The sequence below is a fragment of the Macaca nemestrina genome, assembly GCF_043159975.1.
Source record: "Macaca nemestrina isolate mMacNem1 chromosome 4 unlocalized genomic scaffold, mMacNem.hap1 SUPER_4_unloc_4, whole genome shotgun sequence".
Lineage (NCBI taxonomy): Eukaryota > Metazoa > Chordata > Mammalia > Primates > Cercopithecidae > Macaca > Macaca nemestrina.
The window spans coordinates 167,044-190,223 of NW_027257558.1; the positions used below are offsets into that span (position 1 = coordinate 167,044).

The 23,180-nt window shown below is 44.8% G+C and overlaps 1 pseudogene; it reads left to right on the plus strand.

The window, feature by feature from the left end:
* The first annotated feature begins 6,519 nt into the window (after positions 1 to 6,519).
* LOC139361047 (SH3 domain and tetratricopeptide repeat-containing protein 1-like) overlaps positions 6,520 to 23,180 on the plus strand; it is a 43,259-nt pseudogene continuing 26,598 nt past the window's right edge.

The following is a 23,180-nucleotide window of genomic DNA, read 5'->3' on the forward strand; positions in this document are numbered from 1 at the left end:
AGAAGAAGAAGAAAAGAAGAAGAAGAAGAAGAAGAAGAAGAAGAAGAAGAAGAAGAAGAAGAAGAAAAGAAGAAGAAGAAAAAGAAGAAGAAGAAGAAGAAGAAGAAGAAGAAGAAGAAGAAGAAGAAGAAAAGAAGAAGAAGAAGAAGAAGAAGAAGAAGAAGAAAGAAGAAAGAAGAAAGAAGAAAGAAGAAAGAAGAAAGAAGAAAAGAAGAAAAGAAGAAAAGAAGAGAGAATGATGGCTGGGCTAACTCATAGGGTAGAGGCCCTACAGCGGCCGTAGGACCTTGGCCACTTGGGTGGAAAAGAAGGAAGGAAGAGCTTCACCCATGGCGGTGACCTGGACTGCAGAAACCACACTAAACATCCACATCCTGGAGCCTGGCCACCCCATTTGCTTCTCCTCTCCTTGGGTAGAGGGTGTGGGGAGCTTTCTACCCTGGAGGCTGAGCAGCGCAGCTTCCAACCAGGGTAGGCGTTTGTCCCTGGGAATACAGACAGCATTCTCATAAGCAGCCCAAATACTCCTGAACAGCTTTTTGTAGGGTGGGGCGGGGCGGGGCAGAGGGTCATTTTGACTCATAGGTACCTTTTCCACTTTCACTGCTGATAACTGTGTTACAGATTAAAGTTTTGTTTTTGATACTGAAGAGGGCTTAAGAGAGTGAGCTATTATGGCACATCTAAGTCTGCTAAAATAGAACCACGGGGTAGTGTAGGAGAATCTCTTCTAAATTATGGATCATATATGGTGAACGTTAGAAGCCATGTGTACCTAAGTTGAAAAATCAAAACATGTCTTGTATTTGGGTGACCCCGGTAAGTCTGGATGCCACTGCGCCTTGTGTGAACACAGGATGCTGAGGTGTAGGGACCAACAGGCTTTTTCTGGACATCTTGTGCTTCTCCCTTGGGGTAAAGTGGGGCGGCAGTAGGAGCGCACAGCTGTTGGGCCCCTAATATTTGTCAGCTGGTTTACATGTGGGATTCCATTTAATGCAATCTTGGAGGTAAAATGATTTTATTGAAGATGAAGATAGAGGCTTAGAGAAGTTAAGAAAATTGTTCAATGTCACGTCATTTGTTTTGTTTTGTTTTGTTTTGAGGCAGAGTTTTGCTCTTCTTGCCCAGGCTGGAGTGCAATGGCGCGATCTCGGCTCACCACAACCTCTACTTCCCTGGTTCAAGTGATTCTCCTGCCTCAGCCTCCTGAGTAGCTGGGATGACAGGCATGCGCCACCACGCCAGGCTGATTTTGTATTTTTAGTAGGGACGGGGTTTTTTCATGTTGGTTAGGCTGGCCTTGAACTCCCAACCATGAGTGATCTGCCCAACTGGGACTCCCCAACTGCTGGGATTACAGGTGTGAGCCACCACGCCTGGCCGAGGCCATGTAATTTCTTAAGTGGAAAGATGAAGTACTTGATGAACTCAGAAGTTTGACTTCAAGGCCCTTCATCTTTCCATAACACGTGGTTCCTTCCCTGGTTGGTGGGAGTGACTGAAGAACTCAAGGAAGCTGTGTTTTGTGGAAAGAAGACCTGAGGGGTGTATGGTCTTTCCAGGCTTGGAATCTGCCATGCTGGGCTTCTGAATTGTATAGCTTGGCCATATAGAGAGAAGCCCCTCATTTAAGACTTATTCTTTGGGGAAAATAAAGGAAGGCCGCCCGCATGAGACAGGCAGAGGTGATTTTCTCAGAACTGCTGTGGCAAGAGAGTCAGCACCATTACTTGCGTGTGGCAGAGACTGACATGCAAGTGAGTGGCTGATGAAGAGTGGGGAAATTTCAGGATGGAAAAGAACGGCTCCCAGTGGAGGCTGTTGTGGGGACTGGAGGCGGCTGTGCAGAAGTGGGTTGTCCTATGTGATTGGTTAGGGGCGTATTTGGCTTTCTCTGAATGATCCTAACTGGAAACAGGGGCCAAAATTAGGGTAGCTGTCAGTTTTGAGTCAAGTCCTGGCCACATGGACAGAGTTGTGGTTTAGCTTCTGGGTTGTGGAGAGAGAGCAGTCTGGCTTCCTGTCTGATGTGCTAGCCTGGCTGGCCTCCTGGCTGTTGACTGTAGATAGGGGATTGGTTTCCTGGGTGGGCAGCTACAGGTTGTGGTCTGAGTTCTGTCTTTATACATATGATCAGGCATGGTCTGTTTGTATATTCAGTCCCTCATTTTTCTTGTCAGTAAAAATATCAAATGACAAATTGGATACATTGGGAACTTTTTAGATGTCTGTGTCCCCTGGAGGAAGTTTTCATGTTCACATTTAATCAGAATGAATATAAACAATTGGGCATTTATCTTAAGATTTAAAATAGGAAATCTTCCACAATACTACCTCGGCGCCATTGCCTCTCTGTCCGTCATTAGGGAATGTGTTTTTATCCACCGCCGGCTCATCGTCCACCAGTTTGTGGTTGATCCAGTTCTCTATACGTCTTGTCTTGTGTGCATCTCATTGTTTGCTAGTGTTAGCTTTCCCCTTCGTCAGTGCAGTTTATTTGTGTAGCATCTGTTGGTAGGAAGTTATTTGTGGAATTTGTGAATGGAAGGGACCTTGGAGGTCCGCTAGGTCAGCCCAGTGATTTTCAAGATAAACGGAAATACAGGGAAATGTTCCAGCTTTTTTGGTGGCAAAACCAGGAATAGAAAGCAGTGTTCTTTGTGCCACAATGTCATTGAAAGACAGCTCAATGTGGGCCTAAAATGCAGAGTAACTAACTTTCATTTATCTCTGCTTCTGACTCTTGTTATCAGACATTTTAAATTGACCTTAATGTGTTAGCAGAAATATGAAAAGTCCTGACTTGTTTACATATAAGGTACTTCTTTGCCTACTCATTTGGTTGTTTTTTTCAACAGGATTGAAAAGACATTGTTCTAAACTGAATGTTTATGTCTCCAACAGATTCTTGTACTGGAGCCCTAACTGCCAGTGTGATGGTATTAGGGGGTAGGACCTTTGGGAGGTGATAAGGGTTAGAGGAGGTCATGAGCATGGGCCCTTGTCTCACAGGATTAGTGCCCTTAGAAGAAGAGAAACCAGGCCGGGTGTGGTGGCTCACACCTGTAATCCCAGCACTTTGGGAGGCCGACGTGGGCAGATCACGACGTCAGGAGATTGAGACCATCCTGAAACCCTGTTTCTACTAAAAATACAAAAATTAGTTGGGTTTGGTGACACGTGCCTGTAATCCCAGCTACTCGGGCGGCTGAGGCAGGAGAGTTGCTTGAACCAGAGAGTCAGAGGTTGCAGTGAGCTGAGATTGTGCCACTACACTCCAGCCTGGTGACAGAGCGAGACTCTGTCTCAAAAAAAAAGAAAGAGAAAGCAGGCAGCTCCCACTGCCCTGGTGTGAGGAAACAAGAAGAAAGGTTGCTGTCTGCAAGCCAGGAAGAGGTCCCTGTCCCGGAACTGAGTTGGCCAACACTCTGATCTTGGACTTCCAGCCACCAGAGCTGTGAGAAATAAACTAATGTTTAAACCACACAGCCTATGGCGTTTTTTATGGTATTTCCCTATGGTATTATGGCTATCTGATTTGACTGATACAGAGATGGTTCCAGAATATTGTAGCCTGTATCTAAGTTGGTGATACCATGAAAATAAATGTGGTAGTTCATTCCTTTATATGAAGATAGCGCTGTGAGCCCAGGGCCTTTGCTCATGTCTTAGTTGAGTCTTGTTTTCTTATAATAGCTTCCTAAGTTCTCTTTTCCCCCTCTAATTTATATTATATATCTGAATTAAATCATATATGGTATGATTTTATACTTCATGTCTATACAAACTTTTAGTGATTTTATTTCATTTGATTTGATTTTTGAGACATGCCCTTGCTCTGTTGCTCAGGCTGGAATGCAGGCGTACCATCACAGCTCACTGTAACCCTAAATTCCTGGGCTCAAGTGATCCTCCCGCCTCAGCCTCCTGAGTAGCTGGGACTACAGGTGTGCTATCCTTAGCAGTCCTCTCGCCTCAGTCTCTCAAAGCACTGGATTACAGGCATGAGCCGCCACACCCAGCCCAGTGATTTTTCATTATTAAGATCAAGGACGGGTTCCCTGGCTTGGCATTCAAGGCTCATGATCAGGGCGTGATATGCAAGTTTGGGTTTCAGTGTTTCCATTCCCACCATCAGCCTTGCGTTCCAGCTTCTTTCCTAAGCCCTGTTCTAAAGCCCAGCCTCAGAGCTGCACTTAGAATTTATACCTTCTCATCTCTTCATCGTCTTCGCCTATGTTCTAAACTCCATCTGGGACATCGTCTTCGCCTATGTTCTTATCTCCATCTGGGACATCATCTCCACACTTCCGCCTCTTTAAATCTTCTCTATCCTTCAAGACTTGAAATACTCATTTCCTTTACATGATCCCTACTCTGACATCCAAGCTAGAATTAATCTTTCTTCCTTTGAACTCTGATAGTGCTTAATATTTTTCATTCTTTAATTATACAGCAGTCCTGTGTGTTAGATATTCTTATTCTCCCAGTTTTTCATAGTTTCTTTGAAAATATTTGCTGTAGTCATGTATTTTGAATATGTAATGTGAGTGACATTCAAAAGGTCCTGGAGAGTGAAAGGCAGTCCTACTCCCATCACTGCCCTGTGACCACTGTTGCCAGTTTTTGTTTGTTTGTTTGTTTTTCCAAGGCAGAGTCTTGCTCTGTCACCAGGCTGGCATGATCTCAGATCTCTGCAACCTCTGCCTCCCGGTTTCAAGGGATTCTCCTGCCTCAACCTCCTGAGTAGCTGGGACTACAGGCGTGCGCCACCACGCCCAGATAATTTTTGTATTTTTCGAAGAGACGGGGTTTCACCATGTTGGCCAGGATGGTCTGGATATCTTGGCCTCGTGAGCCACCTGCCTCAGCCTCTCAAAGTGCTGGGATTACACGCGTGAGCCACTGCGCCGAGCCTATGTGTCTTGTTTTTAAAAACACAGATGTTGGCATAAGATAAACACGGTTGTCCGCCGGTAAGTATTTAGGTTGTTCCCAACCGTTTGGATTAATCAATGCTGAGTTGTACATAATTCTTGCATATTTGCGTGAATATGTTCATAGGATGCATTGCTAGAAATGGAATTGAGGGATCCAGGGTTCTGCGCATTTTAAATTTTGATGGGTGTTGCTGGATTCCCTTCCGTTAGGGCCATACCGTTATCTCACTGTCAATGTGTAAGGGCGCCTATTTCTATTTCCTTGCCACAGTTTCTTCTCAGCTGTTTTCTTTGACATCACACACACACAAATACCCCTTGTTCCAAAAACATGGACATTTTACATATCTACTTAAAGTGTGCATACACTGATTGAAGCTCTGTGTTGCAGTGATATGTGCTGCTAGGATTGTGGCTCTGTTTCGAATCTGCTAGCCAGGCTATGGCTTTCCAGTCAGGTATTTTTTGTTTTGTTCATGCTGTTGCTGTCATTGGGCTGTGTGAATTTCCCTCCATTGCCCATCCAGATTTCCTTTCCGGTGGGCGGGCTTAGTGTCTAATCTGGCAGCCCTGTTTCCTAGTGACCTGGGCCGAGTGTCTCATTCGGCAGCCCTGTTTCCTGGTGATCTGGGCTGAGTGTCTCTTTCGGCAGCCCTGTTTCCTGGTGATCTGGGCCCCATGTCTCATCCAACAGTCCTGTTTCCTGGTGATCTGGGCCGAGTGTCTCATCCGGCAGCCCTGTTTCCTGGTGATCTGGGCCAAGTGTCTCATCCGGCAGCCCTGTTTCCTGGTGATCTGGGCTGAGTGTCTCCATGAGAAGTTGCACCCATCTTCTCCAGTAGTGCATCTTTTCACAGCAAGCAAAACATTTTCACCACGTTTCCAGTGGGACAGGCACTAGCTCTTTTCTGGGCATCAGGAGACCTGGCTTTGTTCTGGTTCAAGCAACAGCTGGTTAGTTACCAAAGACAATTCGCATCTGGCCCCTGGTCCTTTTCTTTATAAGTAGAATCACAGTCCGAGTGGGCATCACTGCCCTGGTCTCTATGTGGTGCTCAGTGTTGTGGGGATGATGGCTAAGTGTCAGGGTGCATTTCCACCACTAGGGGATTACAGGCCAGCCAAAGACACAGGAGGAAAGCTAACAGCCCCGGGCAGGAACACAGAACCAGAGGAGTTTGGAAGGGTGGTTCCAAGCTCCTTGGTGTGATTGATGTGATCACAATAAACATTTTATCTCTAAGTCTTGGGTCGTTGGACCAAGAGAAGAGAGAGCTGGTGTTGAGTTGTAGTGAGAGGTGCGTGGTTCCTGTACGTGCTGAACCTGACTCAATGGAATTGAGTCCCATTCCATTTAACCTTCTGTTTCCACCTTTTTCATGCTCCTGCTTGTTTCTCCAGAAAAAAATGCAATAAATTCCTTTCAAAAACTTTACAAAAGCCATAGACGCTTATTGAAAATAGTTCAAATGATATGGAAGTCAGAAAGATAGTGAGTGTTTTTCTGTTGTGTGTTTGGATGAATGTGTCTTTGGGGTAGTCACTATTAACACTGGGTGTATTTCCTTCCAGATCTTTTCCAGTGTGCCTACAAATATGTATGTACACACTGTAAAAAACAAAATAGTACGTGATCAACATTGAGTTCCCCTATTCTCACTGCGTAGTCGACATGGACATCCTTTCATGGTGATACGATGAGGCCTGATCGACTCCTTTTGTTCGCTGGAGTGGCAGGTAATAATAGCTACAGATAACTCACCTTCAGTGGGCATTTACCATGTGACAGGGTCTGTGCTCCAGGCAGGCTACATGAAGTGGGTCTTAAGGCTTTTTACAACAATGCTATGGGTGAACACAGTAATTGTTAACATTTTGCAAATGATAGAATTGCAGTAGAGAGAAGCAAAGCTGCTTGCTCAAACTCATGGCACGATTCCTGAGAGAGAGAGAGAGAACACTTTTAAAACAGTTGTTGTTATAGTCAGTTGATTTATGATCATTTCAAGAAATAGTGCATTCAGTGAATACATTTCAGGGTCTGGTACAGTCTGGGAGCTGGTTCTGAAAATGCTCTGCGCTAGAGGTAAGGGAGCGATCCATTGGCCCTGGGCTCCTAGTGCAAGGAGGGAGGTCCCGGGGAGAGGGGGCATGGAGAGGAGGTCTCTGAACAAACCTTGCAACATCCATTTCTGCTGAGTCTGGTCCGAGGTCTGGTTCTTGACATGTACACTTTTCAGAGATACTTGGTTTTGATTTTTATCATGGCTCAGCTGAGCAGCCATGGTTGCAAACTGCCTGGAGATGTGGTCTGGCAGGCCAGTGCTATGCCCATCCCTCCCGCTCCTGCAGGAGGGGAGTCATCCTGGGACTAGAGGGCTTCGCCTGTAATCAGCTATCTCATAATAAGTGGATTTGATGCTGGGTTCGCTAGGTCAGGAATTTTCCCATTTGGAAGGAAAACTGATACTTGTTTTTGGGTTTTGCTGAGGAGCCACAGGGTTTAGAGCAGGGACTGGAAGTTTGTTGAGACACACGTGAGTGCACTCAAACATCTTCCATGAAACGTGGAAATAAAGACAGTGTTCCAGAGAGGTCCCTGGCTTTGGGATATAAATATTTCTGTAACAGAATGGCACTGGCTGTCTGCTGTATTTTTTTCTCTGCTATTTTGGCAAGTTTTATTTGGGTGTGTGTCTCCTGGACAGAAGGTATGACATCAGTTTTTGCCACCAAGTATTTACAGCCGTTGGTACCTCCTGTGTGGGTCACTTTTGTGCCGTGGTTTCTTTGGGGAAATTGTAGGTCTCCTACCCAAAGCACATTGCCCATTTCAAGGTGCTCCTGGTTTCTGAACACCTGTGGCAGTGCCTTCCATGTGGGTGAAGCCAGCCGAGAAAGTACCCCTCCCCAGGAGGTGGGGACTGGTGATTGCCTGAGTGAGGAGGCCGGGGATGAGCCCTGGACTAGAACTTGTGACCGGCTGCTTTTCCTTCCCCTCCTGTCCGTCCTATTTTGCCACCACCCCCACTTTTGAAAAATTTCTTATTAAAAATTAAGCAACTATTTTGGTTTCCTTTATTCGCTATTCCTTGCTAATCGTATGCAGAGTGAGCCTAGGACAGTGGAAAGGAAAGTTGTACTTAGCTTCAGATGATCCTACCAGTCCCACATTGAAGGGTTTCTGCCAGGCGGCGTTGTCAAGTGGCGTTGTGGAGGTTCTCCTTTCAGTCCTCAGCATTAACCAACAGAGGTAGGTGGTACTTATTCCTGGTTAATGTTGAGGAAGTTGAGCTCAAATTGGCTAAGGGAACTTCCCAAAGTCACATAGGAAGTAGCAGAGTAGAACCAAACACAGATTGTCTCTGAATCAGGCAGGTTGTCAGATTCCAAAATAGGCTCTTAATTTTTGGAGGTCAAAAAGCTGAACAGACACAGATATTTCTTTTTTCTTCTTCTTCTTTTTTTTTTTTTTTTTTTTTTTTTGCGCTAGGGTTTCGCTATGCTGCCTAGGCTGGTCTAGGCTCAAGCTGTCCTCCTGCCTTAGCGTTCTGAGTGCTGGGCTTACAGGTTTGTGTCACCACACCCAATAAAACAGACATTTCTTTAAAGAAGACATACAAATGGCCAAAAAATATGTGAGAAAAATGCTCAGTATCACTTATAATCAGAGAAATGCAAATCAAAACCACAGTGAGGTATCATCTCACCTGTTAGGATGAGTATTATCAAAAAGACAAAAAATAGCAAGTGCTGGTGAGGCTATGGAGACAAGGGAGCTCTTACACACTGTAGGGGGGTGTGCACTAGAGCAGCTGGCTGGGCGCGGGGCGCACGCTGACATCTCAGCACTTTGGGAGGCCGAGGCGGGCAGATCACCTGATGTCAGGAGTTTGAACCAGCCTGGCCAACATGGTGAAACCCCGTCTCTACTAAAAACACAAAAATTAGCTGGGAGCGGTGGATCATACCTGTAATCCCAGCACCGTTGGGCAGCTGAGGTGGGTGGGTCACTTGAGACCAGGAGTTCAAGACCAGCCTGGCCAACGTGGTGAAACCCCATCTTTACTAAAAAATACAAAAATTTACCAGGTGCAGTGGTGGGCGCCCATAATCCCAGCTACTCAGGAGGCTGAGGCATGAGAACTACTGGAACCCTGGAGGCAGATGCTACAGTGAGCAAGCCGAGATTGCACCACTGTGTTCCAGCCTGGGCAACAGTGAGACTCTGTCTCGAAGAGAAAAAAAGAAAAAGAGTAAGAGTAAGCTACGGCACCCACTATGGCAAACAGTATGGAGGTTCCTCAGAAAACTGCAAATGAATTTACAGTGTGATCCAGCAGTCCCACTACAGTGTAGATACCCAAAGAAAAGGAAATCAGTGTCGGAGGGGCATCCGCACCTCTGTTTCCTACAGCACTGTTCACCATAGCCAAGATAAGGAATCAGCCTCGGTGTCCAACAGCAGATGATGGATAGAGAAAATGTGGTATTTATACACAGTGGAGTACTATTCAGCCATAACACGGGAAGAAGTCCTGTTATTCTCAGCAACGTGGATGGAACTGGAAGATATTATGAAATAAGCCAGGGACAGAAAGTTACACAGCACATGTTCACTTATGTGGAAGGCAAAAAGGAGTGGATCTCATGGAATTTGAAAGCAGACAGAGGATCCTAGAGGGTGAGAAGGGTCGGGGAAGAGGCAGATAGGGAGAAATTTGTTAAAGAATACAAAATTATAGCTGGATAGGAAAAAGTTCTAGTGTTCTATAACATAGGATGACTATAGTTAACAAGAATATATAGTTTCAGGCTGGGTGTGGTGGCTCATACCTGTAATCCTAGCACTTTGGGAGTCTGAGGTGGGTGGATCACCTGAGGTCAGGAGTTTGAGACAAGCCTGGCCAATGTGTAGAGAAACCCCGTCTCTACTAAAAATGCAAAAATTAGCCAGGCATAGTGGTGGGTGCCTTGTAACCCCAGTTACCAAGGAGGCCGAGGCAGGAGAATAGCTTCAACCTAGGAAGCAGATGTTGCAGTGAGCTGAGATCACACCACTGCACTCCAGCCTGGGCAACAGAGCCAGACTTTGTCTCAAAAAAATATATATATATATAGTTCCAGATAATTGGAGAAAGGGCATTGAACGTTCCAACAGAAAGAAATGATAAATGTTTGAGATGGTGGATATGCTAATTATGCTGATCACATACATTACATGTATTATAACATCACTCTGTGTACTTCATACATATGTACAGTACACAATTATGTGTCAATTAAAAAAGAAAAGCTGAACTTAGATTGGAATGGCTATGAAGTAGCTAGCTTTTTCATATTTTTGATATAGACCCTAGGCATTTATTTTAAGTAAACTACAGTTGGCTTCAGGAAGTGTTTAGTATTTGAATTGTAGCCTTGCATTTTATAATACGGAGAAGTAAAACTGTAGGCTTGCTTTAGATACAGTCACAGGGGTTTGCCGTGATGACTTTTTTATGTAATAAGGGGGAAATGTACCTTAATTAATAGGCATATATGATCATTTTTCTCCCTCGTACACATTTTTAGTTGTTGTCCAGGCATTGTGATACTTATGTAAACAGTATGCGATACCTTAGGGAGGAATCAGAATTTTAAGGTAAGAATACTTAGAGTTATATATGTTTCAACCTTTCAAACTGGACATTTTACATGTCCATTATATAACTGTAATTAAATTTTCAAAAAGACAATGTGTGTCTTTAATATGGGTGATGCTCTATTTTTTTTTTTTTTTTTTTTTTTTTTTTTTTTTTTTTTTGGAGACAGGGTCTTACTTTCTCCCAGGCTGGAGTGTAGTGGTGCGATCACGGCTCACTGCAGCCTCAGCCCCATAGGCTTGAGAGATCCTCCCACCTCAGCCTCCCAAGTAACTGGGACCACAGGTGTACAACACCATGCCCAGCTAATGTTTAAAATATTTTGCAGAGATAGGGCCTCCGTCTGTTGCTCAGGCTGGTCTGGAATTCCTGGATTCAAGTGATTCTCCTGCTTCATCCTCCCAAAGTGCTGTGATTACAGGCATGTGCCACTGCCTGGCCCCATATAAGTGGGATGATGACTTGAGCCTAGGAGTTCCAGACCAGCCTGGGGAACATGGCACAAGACCCTGTCTCTACAAAAACTAACAAAATTAACTGGTCATGGTGGCACCTGCCTGTGGTCTCAGCTACTCCAGGAGGCTGAGGCAGGAGGATAACTTGAGCCCAGGAGTCGAGGCTGGAGGATAACTTGAGCCTAGGAGTCGAGGCTGCAGTGAGCTCTGATCCTGTCATTGCACTCCAGCCTGGGTGACAGAGTAGACCTTGTCTCTTAAAAAAAAGTTACTGGCTACCTGATTATTCATAGGAAAAAAAACCTGAACTCTGATCGAAACCTCATACCTCGTACAAAAATTAACTCAAAATGGATCATGGACTAAAATGTAAAATGCAAAATAAAGATGAAAAGAGGAGCTAGAGACTGGGAGAAACTATTTGCAAACCACATGTCTGATGAAGGACTCATATCTATAATATATAAACAACTATCCAAATTCAGCAGTGAAACCAAGTCATCTAGTTTGAAAATGAATAAAAAACCTGAAGAGACATTTCAGATAACATATAAGCACATGAAAAGATGTTCAACATCATGAGCCATCAGAAAAATGCACACTAAAGCCACGTCACTACACACCTATCAGAATGCCTAAAATAAAAAGTAGTAACAAGAGCAATGCTGGTGAGGATGCGGGGAAACGGAATCACTCACACTTGGCTGGTGGGAATGGAAGATGGTACAGCCATTCTGGAAAACAGCTTGACAGTTTCTTAAAAAACTAAACGTGCAATTGCTGTAGGAGGCAGCACTCACATTCACGGGCAGTTATCCCAGAGAAATGAGGACTCATGTTCACACAAAAACCTATATGTATCTGTTCATAGCAGCATTATTTATAAAGTCTAGAAACTGGACACAGCCCGGAGACTGCTCAGCAGGTGAATGGTTAAACAAACTGGTGCACCCAGGCCCCAGATACCACTCTGCAGTAGTTAATGACGTCCTTGTTCATCAGTCTTTCAACCTCGAAACCACCATCATGCTTAATCCCCTTTTTTCCATCCTGGGTCTGAGTGGACTTCATTTTGCATTTCTTTCTAATGCATTTTCCCTCTGTCCTTTCTGCTTGAGCCTCATGCCTCATTGGAACCATTGTAAGAGCCACCGAATTGTTTCTCTTCTCTGCCTCATCATGGAATCCTTTCTACACTTCATGCCCCGCATTGCCATTGGAACAATCTTTCCAAAACATGAACAAACTAACTTAAAAGAAATATCCCAGGTAGCCTTCCAAATAAGTATAAGCTTTCTGTTAGAAGTTTCACTTCTTGTCTATAGGGAACCCAGGACTGTAGAGAGACAGATTTGCTGTCTGCATTTTAAGATCAGGCAGAAATCCCTGGAGGGGCCCATGTGGAATAGTGGAACAAATACTGGTTCTAGAATCAGAAGCCCTCATATCCTGGTTCTAACACTAGCTGGATGTTCTTGGGAAAGTTTTGGTTTCAAACCTCAGTATGAGGAAGCATCCTCAAGGGATCACACAAGGCTGCTGGGAGGAGCAGATGAGGGCCATGGTGAACATGCTGTGTAATCCGTGAAGCACGTCGTATATGTGAGAAGTGGAGCTGTGTGGATAGCGGTTCTGGAATCATTGTATGAAAACGATGGAAAGCACATTTGTAGTTCTGCCTGATGATACCACTGGGCACCTGGGTTGTACACGCCTGCAACATGGGTGAGGCCCGGGTCAGTACAGCTCACAGTTTGGTTTTCATGCAGTTAGAAAGGCCCGAGAGGACCCTTCCCCCCTCCAGCTGTAGGAAGGAGGTGGCTGTCTCCTGCTTATATTTGGTGGGATTGTCTGTGGCTCCTTGGGGACAGGAATGCAGGGAGTGGGGGAAGAAAGCCGGCCTGACTGCTCGCTAGTCAGCCTTCCCCCAGGGAAGAGTGGAGGGGTCATTTCGTGGTAACTTGCCAAGTCTTTCTTAACCCATCTGCTCTTAGAAATGACCAGCATGACAAGTAAAAGACCCATTAGAGACAGATGGGCTGTGTGTCCCGTGCGTTTATGGCTTTGTGGTCTCAGAGCTGCCAGAATTCGATAGCTTTCTGGGGAATGCTGGGTCAGCCAAGGGGCTGAAAATAGTGAGAGGAAGAAAATTCCCCCTCGCTGCTCTGGTCTGGGAGTGATTAGTGAGTGGAGCGGCATGGAGGGCCCAGCCGTGGTGTCCCTCTCAAGCACACCCTCACTGCAGTGGGAACGCGGGTCTCAACCTCCCTAGGCCTCCGTGATTTTCGTCTGTCACATACTCACCTCCAGCAGGGATGTCTATGGTGATGAGATGAGGGAGCATCGTAGCACATGTGGCACTTAGTAGGCTTGCGGTGAGTGGACGCTGGCGTCAGTGGAACAGGAGACTGGGCGCTGCGTGTGGACGCACTCACGTACTGGTGGCATGGGTGGACAGAGGAGAGAGGGACGCTCTGCAGTTCTCCTTTTGGTCTGTCACCCCCGCTGTTGTGAGCAGAATCCGTGAGTGTATTCTGTTGCCCCAGTCAACTTGGTAGGCTGATTGCTCAATTTTCTGCTTCCACTTTTGATTTCTTAAGAATGGGAAAACGAATACTTCAGATACTTTTCTGGTTGATGCTATACATTCCTTGATATCACCTTAATGCTTTTTAATTTCTATGTATTTTGGATGTTGGAGCTTGTCTGACATCTGTGCTTTTATGTCTCAACCTCTCGCGTAACTGTTGGCCACACCAGAACCAGAGAGAAGTGAGTAGACCGATTGGTAGCAGGGCTAGGACTGGAATTCCCCAGCCTTTTGGCGCCCAGCAGGCTCTGTTTTCTGTATTGCACTGCTCTTCTCTATTTCGACCCCTGTTAGGACAGTGGATGTGAAATGTAGCTGGGCGCTTTTGGGGGTGTGCTAGGAGTGTGGCAGATGCCTCAGACTGGCATTTTCCCCTGATTCTGAATTCTCATGGCTCAGAGTCAGTCTCTAGGCTACTGACTGGGAAGATGCAGGAAGTTGTTTTGTATGACAAACTATGCCAGGGCATTTTTTTCACCTGGCAATTTGTTTGGTTTGGACTGGAATAAATCTCTGATCTTGGTTTCTTTGTCTATATTATTAGGGAGTGGAGCCTGACTTGTTAACTTAGCCCAATTCATAGTGCTTAGAATCTCAGTGAGTGTGTGTTGAACTGAGCGGAAGTGTGAGAGCATCTTGGCCAGTGGTTTGCAAACCTAGCTGCATCTTGGGGGCTGTGAAAAAAGCATGTGTGCTTACTCCCGACCAGTTGAAATAGAATCTGCAGGAATGGAGCCTGGGCAGGTATAGTGCTGTTAAAAACCCCCAGGTGGTTCTGATATACTGTAAAGGTTGAGTAAAGGTTGAGATGCCCTGATCCACAGTGAATTGGAGTCCTGGATCATAGACATGCCTTATGCTTTCACCAGCTTAGAATGGTTCTTGTGCTTTAGAACTGTGAAAAAGTGTTATGCAAACAAATGTGGAAACAGCCTAAATGTCACATCCTGTTACTACCTGTCATGAAGTATATTTACCGGTTACTCACTCTACTCTGATCTCTACCCATTCCACCTTTTCTTCATGGTATGAAGTACTCTTTAGGCATTTATTGAACTCTTGTTTGTACCACCGCTGTGCTGGACAGTTTATAAATATTACTTCTTTAAACAAGGCCTATGGAGTCAGGCTGCCTGGGTTTTGCTAACTAGCTGTGTCATTTGGGGCAACTTTTTAAGCTTATATAAACCTGACTTTCATCTATGAAATGGGATGACAGGGGGTCATGATCATCTCACAGGATCATGCAAATGTGTGTGTAAAGTGCTTAGTTTGGTGCCTAACACATAGTAACTACTTAGTAAAGTTATTATTACACCATCATCATCATATTTAAATGTAAATATTAAGAGCTAATAAATTTGTAAAAGGTACTATACCCTTACCCCTTGAACCAAAGACTACTTTAGTTTTAAGTGGTTGGGTTAATTTATCACTTAAATATTGGCCTCTTGAATACCTTGAATTTCAATTGAACGTAACCAGAGGATTTCATAATTGGACCGTTGCCTGTGGAAGTTGGAGCTTTGTTTGTTTGGTTTCACTTCCTACACTAAGCATATGGCTGTGCACATCTTTATGATGACTTTTGGTACTGGGGAATCAAAGCTTCATTCGCTTTTTGGAGGAGATGACCTTATGCTGTATGAAGCACTCAGACTTCGTTAACTATGTACCATCCAGACAAGACCAGGTGCTTCCCAGGGCAGCCTGTCCTTTTCTTATCTCTTTCATCAATCTAGCATGTTCCTTCTATTCCTCTTTATATTAGAACTTCTCTTTGAACAAGGAATGTTGTTTTGTCACTGCTAGGTCCCCAGCAATTAGTAATGCCTAGCACATACTAGGTGCCTCCTGAATGTTAATAGGTGATAATCTAGCAGTACACAAGATAAATCCGCAGGTTGAGATTTAAGCTGTGTGGTATGAAGGCTGCATTGGCAAACTTATTAAATCAATTTTGTTAATACAAGTTTAACATATCTTAGTAACTGACTTAGTTCAGGAATCATTTGCTGAGTGTCTTCTAGGCCAGACATTGGGGACAGAAAGGTAATAATATATGATCCCTGCCTCATGTGCAGGAAGTCTAGTGCGATGGACAGATGCGTGCTAATGGCTGCCATGGAATACGGTGAGTATTAGATAAAGGGGCACCCTGTGTGCCCTTGGAGCATAGAGCAGGGCTTGTGTTCTGGGAACATGGGCTCCATGTGAAAACACAATTTAAATTCTCTTTTTTCTTTCTTTTTTTTTATTTTTATTTTTTTTTGAGACAGAGTCTTGCTCTGTGGTCCAGGCTGGAGTATAGTGGTGTGATCTCGGCTCACTGCAACGTGCTCCCCCCAGGTTCAAGCGATTCTCGTACCTCAGCCTCCCGAGTAGCTGGGATAACAGGTGTGCGCCACCACGCCTGGCTAATTTTTGCATTTATAGTAGAGATGGAGTTTCACCATGCTGGCTGGGCTGGTCTTGGACTCCTGACATCAGGTGATCCTCCCGCCTCGGTCTTCCAAAGTTCTGGGATTATAGTCATGTATGTATTCATCCTTTTAAATATCTGCGGGTAGCATTTAACTTTAAATGGGTACTAATTAAACTATTGAATGACTTTAGTATGGATTGAATGACTTTGCTCGGGCCTCGTTTTTAATTTCCTTCATTAGAGAGAAAAAAAAAAAAATGCAGGTTGAATATCCCTCATCCAAACTTCTTGGAATCAGAAGTGTCTCAGATTTTTTTCCTTTTTTGGATTTTTGAATATTTGCATTATACCTGCTGGTTGAGCATCCTGAATTCAAAAATCCAGAGTCTGAGCTGTTCCAATGAACATTTCATTGAGCATCACCTCGACACTCAAAAGTTGAGGATTTCAGAGTTTCTGGTTAGGGAGACTCATCTTGTATGGGTGCTGGGTTGTTGCAGGAGTTTTGGACCAGAGGTTGGGTGACTAGGCTTTGGTTTTCGCTTTGTTATTAAACGGGCTGTTTTATTCCATAATCTCAGCTTTAGATCCCCCGGTTGTCAAAGAAGGGAACGGGCCATCTGATGTTTAAGGCCTCTGTTAGTTCTGACTTGGAGACACCTGGCTTCCGTTCATCTTCCTTAGGAGTGGACAAAGAATATGGGAATTTTGAAATCGTTAGTCAACATCTACAGGGTCATTGCAGCCTGGTTTTGGGTAAGGTCATCTTTAGTGAGCCCAGGGAGAAACAGTGGTTTAGCTGTCAGCTGAGAGGGGTAAGCGGTCCTATTAATTTTCCTCTGTGTTAGTGAAAGCATTGTTGAGGGTCACAGCGTTAGTGGAGCTGGCTGGAAAGAGGAGGGGAACTCACTGTTACAGGTTATATTGAATGTCTTTTCAGTCACTAAATGCTTTTTATGATATGTTTTTCAGGATTTCAGTGTTGTATGATTTCTCTGTGTTAAGCACAGGAAATTTAACATCAGCAAAAAAGAATGCTCTTTCTTTTTTTTTCCTTTGAGATGGAGTTTCGTTCTTGTCGCCCAGGCTGGAGTGCAGTGGCGTGATCTCAGCTCACTGCAACCTTGGCCTCCTGAGTTCAAGCGATTTTCCTGCCTCAGCCTCCCGAGTAGCTGGGATTACAGGTGCCCACCAGCATGCCTGGCTAATTTTTGTATTTTTAGTACAGATGAGGCTTTGCCATATTGGCCAAGCTGTTCTTGAACTTCTGACCTCAGGTGATCCTCCTGCCTCGGCTTCCCAAATTGCTGGGATTACAGGCATGTGCCGCGATGCCTGGCCTTGAATGTTCTTTCTATGGGAATTTACAAAAGCCAGCTTTTGAGTCTAGTGGCAGAAAACCTCTTCATTATTTAGCTGTGCTGTGAGCTTGGAGGGCTTCAAGCCCAGCTGAAAAAGCTGTAATATTCTATGTCAGTTGGCTGTCTTGGAGAACTTAATGAGCACTGGACTGGAGTGATACTGTCAGAGTTCATGAGCGGTTTGAGGCTCTCAAAGCCTAGATACTGGGGTTGCCCAAATACATCAGCTGGACTCACTATTTCTCTCGGGAGTCGGGGGGTGGAAAATGCTGTGGTCTTAACTCTGCTCTTAATTTTACAGTGCTGTTATTAATGGTAAGAATGATTTCATACGTTTGCATTTTGCTTTGTAATTCACAGAGAATTTTAAAATCTGTTATCTGATTTTATTCCCTCAGCAGTTCTGTGAAAAAGGTAGAGCACTTTCATATCTTCTGTTTTTCCATGATTCTCTTGTGGCTCACAGAAGCTAAGAGCCTTCACCAAGGTCATAGGGTGAATGAGTTGCAGAGCTGGGAGTAGAGGCTCAGGCTTCTAGTGACCCTGTTTCTTCCTTGATAGCTTGCTCTGGTGGCGCTATGCTCAGGTAACTTCGCATGCTCGGTTTGGTCTTTTGTAAATCCCTGCCCCATTTCGGGGGAAGTTCTTGGGAGGCTTCTATTCATTTTGGAGCATTTAAGTATCTTGTCCTCTCTCCCTCTTCCCAGATGCATGGGCATTTCTGCAGGCCCCCAGGCTGGCCCTTGTGCGTGGGGGCGTCTCCTGTCTCCACGTTGCTTGCACGCCCCGGGGCCCCCTAGTGCCTGCCTCCACACTGCAAGCTGTTTGGTAAATGTTACTAAGTCAGCATCGTTGTTTTCTAGAAATGGGACGGGGTATGGATGGCACGTTCTTTTCTGTGTGAAGTCTGCGATTGTATCATCTTGCCTTCCCCGTGTGTGCTCCTTGAGGGTGTCGCTGTGCTGCGGTCATCTGTGTTCCCTAGGGTGCCTCCCTTGGAGTTCGGGCGGTAGTAGACATGCAGTCAGTGTTCACGGCCTGAATGAGAGGAAGGCCAACAGAGCCATTAAATCTGGAAAATGACAAGTGAAGGAAAGGAATTTTTATTGAAGGCATGTGAAAAATAAATCTTTTTAGAAAAGTTGACCTGTTTCTCAATTGGAGTTGAATTTCAGCTCAGAAAAGCAGCTGTGTGCCCAGAGGGATTTGGGATTTCAGTTTTTGACAGATGAATTGAATTTGTTGTTGTATGAATGTATTATCCTTTTGTGGTTTTATTAGGCCTTTCTCCCAAATGGAATCGATTTTTCTATAAAAGTCACACTTCCTTTTTGAGAAGTGTAACACTAATTGTATGGGATGGTCTCCCAAAAGATTACCTGCCAGGAACCAAACACACTGCCTGAGACTCACGGCCCCTGGTTTCTGCCTGTGCAGCTGCAGGGCAGAGAGGCACGCTCGAGCTGAAATCAAGACGCGTGTCTGCATCTTCTCTTTCTTGACTGTTGTTTCGTCTCTGAGCTGGCCTGCCTTCAATGTCTAGGAGCTTGGTGGGTGTAGACACATTACGGTATGGAGGAGGGATATGGTGTTGCCACAGCCAGGAGACTGGCTGAAGTCTCTGTTCTCTTCCTGCTCACTGCTCTGACTTTGTATGAGTCACATTTGTAGGGCTGTGCACAGCGGCTTACACCTGTAATCCCAGCACTTTGGGAGGCCGACCTGGGAGGATGTCTTGAGCCCAGAGTTTGGAACCAGTCTGGGCAACATGGTGAAACCCCATTCCTACAAAAAATAAAAATTAAAAAATTAGCCAGATGTGGTGGCTCCTGCCTGTAATCCCAGCTACTGGAGAGTCTGAGGTTCGAGAATCACTTGAGCCTGGGAAGTCGAGGCTGCAGTGAACCATCATCACGCCACTGCACTCCAGTCTGGTCAGAGCAAGACCTTGTCCCCAAAAAAACAAACAAACAAAAACTCATTTGTAATAGTGGCAGTAGTTAACTTTTGAAAGTTTGAAGAAAAGTTTCTAAATAACCTGTGACCATGGACAACTTACTTAGCCTTTCTATGCCTCAGTTTCCTCATCTATGAAAAATGAGAGAATATGGTACTGATCTTACAGGATTTCAATGAGAACTAGACGAGATCAAACTCAGAGCCTGGCACCTCGTGAGTGCACACTCAATGTTATTATTTCAACATTTTAGAGGAAAAAGAATGCTAATGGGTCACTATGGCTAAACATAGTCTATCACTGGCGTTACTTATGGTATTGGAAGGAAGTTGAATTCCATATAGATAGTGTGATGGAGAAAGTATTTTGGGCATTGGCAGTATTTATTCAAAGAACAAAGGATGTGTCTGTCCTGTGTGGAGAGCCGTTTCCGCTTGTTTCTTTAAATGCTATGGGAAAAGCAGTGGACCCTGTGCTCTCTGCCGGACAGCTTCAGTCTCCGCGTATTGATTTGGCCAATGGTCGCTCGCCGTCATCATGGCAGCAGCATTGGAAGGGACAGCTTGTCTTGATTTGCATTTTTGGGTGTTTGTGCTATTTATAGACAATTAAGACTTGGAAGCCTGTTTATGGCAAGCTGACAAATTCAGCAAAACATGGAAAAACCTGTTAGCAGAGTTTGCACGTGTGTGGGCACAGAGCAGCCAAATAAACACACAAGTTTTCCTGTATTTTAAAACTCTCTGAAAAAAAAAAAAAGACATTAAACCATTGCCCAGATGGCTTATAGAGCTAGAGCTTTTTCCTTGAAGTACGTGAGTATGACTGTCAGACATCTGAATCCCCAAGCCATCTTAAAACATCATTTGGATGCTACCCCCTCTCTGCCCCTTTTTTCCATTTGTAAGGGACAAGGATCCAGGAAGGAAAGTATTAGTTTACAAAGGCTTTTGTTACAATTAATCGTTCATGTTCTTTCTTTTGGTATCTTATTCTCTGTTTACATTTTTTTTTTTATTTTTACATTTTTTGAGACAGAGTCTTGCTCTGTCACCCAGGCTGGAGTGCAGTGGCACCCTCTCGGCTCACTCCAACCTCTGCCTCCCAGGTTCAAGTGATTCTTGTGCCTCAGCTTCCTGAGTAACTGAGATTACAGGCGTGTGCCACCACGTCCAGCTAATTTTTATGTTTTTAGTAGAGACCAGGTTTCGCCGCATTGGTCAGGCTGATCTTGAACTCCTGAACTCAGGTGATCTGCCTGCCTCAGGCTCCCAAAGAGCTGAGAATACAGGTGTGAGCCACCGCGCCCGGCCGCTGTTTCCATTTCGTAAACACTAGCGCCACCCCAGTGTAGGGTGGCTAGGGGTATTCTTCTTTCCTGTTTCCTGGTGTATTTTCCTCTACAGCGTTGATCACTCTTTAACATACTTTTTGGTTGTCTGTCTCTACCTACAAAAATATATGTTCGCTGTTATATCACCAGTGCCTGGCACGTAGATAGTCAGTCAATATTTGTTGAATGAATGAATGAATGGGCTGAAAGAACCTTCTTCTTCTTTCTTCTGTCACTTCACACCATATGCTTTTGGAAAATGCTATATGAACAGGGATCGTAAGCAGCAGAGGTTACACACATGGCTGTGGGATAGCCCATCATCCTCAGATACTTGTCTGGAAGGAGGTGGAGTACATGAGTAGAAATGATACAAGATAACCTCTTCAGGAAATCAGCCAGGTGTCACAACTTTTCACATAGGCGTGTGATGTTAGTGTACGTGTGTATGAAGAGCTGTCGTGGCCTAGAATCACGGGCCTTTAGATCCCTTGTACAGATAGAAAAGTAAAGGTGGAGGCCCAGGAATGCTGTAGGCCACCGAGGTAGAGTCCCTGTCTGCCCTTCTCAGTGTCCGGTCACTTCTCAGTGCACTCCCCTCTTTACTGCTAAAGCCACTTTCCCTGACTCTGAATGTGTAACCACGAGGGGGAAAATGTCCTCCAGGCTCACAATTTGTGGAGAAAAAGCCCAGCACCTAAAATAATGTTCACGAAGTTTGTACCTAGAAAACGTGGCCATTTCTATCATATCTTTGAATTTCCCTCTTTCTCATACATTTTATAAACAAGACAGTAGAAGGAGATTCGTGAACAGCCACTTTAGAACAAGAGGGAAAAAATCAAATCTAGAACATTCCAGTTTCTGTTTTCTTCTCAGTTTAGGGCTGAGGCACTTTAGCTTCCTGTCTAAGGGACTACTCAAATCTGATTAGAAGCCATTGTGGGCTGGTAATTATCCGTAATTTTAGGAAGACAGATGCAGCACCAACTCTATTCTCTGATAGTAGGCTTAAGAATTTTAAATTTGCATGGCAGGAGAATCAGATGGTGAGGTGGGATAAGCGTTCAGATGCTTGGTCATTGATAGCTTTTTACTTCCACGTATCACATGGGGATTTGGGACTCGGGAAGCCCGCTGAGAACTGATGACTATCTGTCCCCTGAACAGCTGGGGTCTGTTTCATCCTGAGCTCAGAAAGATTTCTCCTACTGCAGCCAGGGAAGACAGGTTGTTGACTGGTTAGAAATCATGGCAGGTTATTTTCTCCACCCGCAGTTCGCAGTTGAAAAGCAGAGCTATCAAAAAGTTGTCTTCTCTGTTGTATTTCAAATCTGGGTGTTTAAAAAATTATGTAAGCAAATTAAGCATTTCTGTAATGGTAGTTGTGTGTGTTCTTGATGCGAATGAGAGGTGCATTCCCTTGTAAAATCTCTGGGACTTTATAGGAGTATGTGAGCCTTAGAACAAAAGTTGGTTTTCTAGATGATCACGTAGATATGATGCTGAGCACTAGACAAAGATGTTGATTGAAGCGATTTAAAAAAAATTTTTCTGAGTTCAGATTTTACATCAATATTTAGAAAATCAGCAAAAGAACTTGGAGGAATGTTCTCAGGCATCCAGTTCAGCCCCCTGCGCACGTTGTCATAAAATCCGAGTGTGTGTACAGGGAGACGCATTCCTTTCTGTTCTCATCACTGGTCCTTTCCTGGCTCTGCACCTGCCTGTCATGCGCGTCTGTGCGAAGAGACCACCAAACAGGCTTTGTGTGAGCAATAAAGCTTTTTAATCACCTGGGTGCAGGCGGGCTGAGTCCAAAAAAGAGAGTCAGCGAAGGGAGATAAGGGTGGGGCCGTTTTATAGGGTTTGGGTAGGTAAAGGAAAATTACAGTCAAAAGGGGGTTCTGTGGTGGGCAGGAGTGAGGGTCACAAGGTGCTCAGTGTGGGAGCTTTTTGAGCCAGGATGAGCCAGGAAAAGGAATTTCACAAGATAATATAATCACTTAAGGCAAGGACCCGTCATTTTCACTTCTTTTGTGGTAGAATGTCATCAGTTAAGGTGGGACAAGGCATTTGCACTTCTTTTGTGATTCTTCAGTTACTTCAGGCCATCTGGGCATATACGTGCAAGTCACAGGGGATGCGATGGCTTGGCTTGGGCTCAGAAGCATGACATTGCCCTCTTCCCGACCTTCCCTACCTTTTCCCTCCTGTGCGGTTCTCTCACAAAGTGAATGGCCTCAGCCACAGCTTCTCTGCAGCTGCATCAGACTGTGGCGACAGGAGTGGTGGCTCCTGCAGGGCCTGCTGTCCCCACGGAGCCCAGTCTTGCTTGCGGCTGGAACCTGGTCACCATTTGCACCGAAAGTATGTAATTCTACAGAATGAGAGCCAACATGCTGGGAATGGAGGTGTCTTTATCACGGTGCTCTGCATATTTTAATCTTGGGTAGAAAGTATGGAAAAGT